Source organism: Elephantulus edwardii, unplaced genomic scaffold (genome assembly GCF_000299155.1).
Source record: "Elephantulus edwardii isolate Elephantulus edwardi_28Jun2011 unplaced genomic scaffold, EleEdw1.0 scaffold00018, whole genome shotgun sequence".
In the NCBI taxonomy this organism is placed as follows: domain Eukaryota; kingdom Metazoa; phylum Chordata; class Mammalia; order Macroscelidea; family Macroscelididae; genus Elephantulus; species Elephantulus edwardii.
In genome coordinates this window covers 22154008-22155570 of record NW_006399768.1, presented here as the reverse complement: position 1 = coordinate 22155570, position 1563 = coordinate 22154008, and the positions used below count along the sequence as shown (strand labels likewise).

At 45.2% G+C, this 1563-nt stretch overlaps 1 pseudogene; it reads left to right on the top strand.

Moving 5' to 3' along the window:
• Positions 1–27: 27 nt before the first annotated feature.
• On the top strand, positions 28–1003 carry LOC102858144 (annotated as a pseudogene).
• The last annotated feature ends 560 nt before the right edge of the window (positions 1004–1563 follow it).

Sequence of the window (1563 nt, the reverse complement as noted above, 5' to 3'; positions counted from 1 at the left end):
GGAAAGAAAGGAGAATCCGTTAAGAAGATGCGTGAAGAGAGTGGTGCACGTATCAACATCTCAGAAGGGAATTGTCCTGAGAGAATTATCACTTTGGCTGGACCCACTAATGTCATCTTTAAAGCCTTTGCTATGATCATTGACAAACTGGAAGAGGATATCAGCAGCTCTATGACCAATAGCACAGCTGCCAGTAGACCTCCAGTAACCCTGAGGCTGGTGGTTCCTGCTAGTCAGTGTGGCTCTCTCATTGGAAAAGGTGGTTGCAAGATCAAGGAAATACGAGAGAGTACAGGGGCTCAGGTCCAGGTGGCGGGGGATATGCTCCCCAACTCAACTGGGCGGGCCATCACTATCGCTGGCATTCCGCAATCCATCATTGAGTGTGTCAAACAGATCTGCGTGGTCATGTTGGAGACTCTCTCCCAGTCCCCCCCGAAGGGCGTGACCATCCCGTACCGGCCCAAGCTGCCCAGTTCTCCAGTCATCTTTGCAGGTGGTCAGGACAGGTACAGCACAGGCAGCGACAGTGCGAGCTTTCCCCACACCACCCCGTCCATGTGCCTCAACCCTGACCTGGAGGGACCACCTCTAGAGGCCTATACCATTCAAGGACAGTATGCCATTCCACAGCCAGATTTGACCAAGCTGCATCAGTTGGCAATGCAACAGTCTCATTTTCCTATGACGCATGGCAACACCGGATTCAGTGGCATTGAATCCAGCTCTCCAGAGGTGAAAGGCTATTGGGGTTTGGATGCATCTGCTCAGACTACTTCTCATGAACTCACCATTCCAAATGATTTGATTGGCTGCATAATCGGGCGTCAAAATCAATGAGATCCGTCAGATGTCTGGGGCGCAGATCAAAATTGCTAACCCAGTGGAAGGATCTACTGATAGGCAGGCTACCATCACTGGATCTGCTGCCAGCATTAGCCTGGCTCAGTATCTAATCAATGTCAGGCTTTCCTCAGAGATGGGTGGCATGGGGAGCAGCTAGAACAATGCAGATTCATCCATAAACCCTTTTCTGCTGTTCACCACCACCCATGATCCATCTGTGTAGTTTCTGAACAGTCAGCGATTCCAGGTTTTAAATAGTTTGTAAATTTTCAGTTTCTACACTTTATCATCCACTCGTGATTTTTTTTTAATTAAAGCGTTTTAATTCCTTTCTCTGTTCAGCGGTTGATGCTGAGATCCATGTTTAGTTTTATAAGCTTCTACCTGTTTTGTTTTTTGGTTTTTTTTTTTTGCTCATGAAATTTTTTTCCTGTTTGTCATGGATATGTAAGAGTGGAATATTAATACATTTCAGTTTAGTTCTGTAATGTCAGGAATTTTTTAAAAAAAAATTAAAAGATGGACTGGAGCTTTTCCTTTGTGAATAGAAAAAAAAATGTTTGTGTGGTATTATCCTATCTGCAGGTTACATCTTATTTGAAAAAATCAAAATATGTTGCCACTGAGTCAATTCTGACTCACAGAATCCCACCACCACTCCCACCTAGACTGTGTGTCAGAGAACTATGCTCAGCAGGGTATTACAGGCATTTCCTA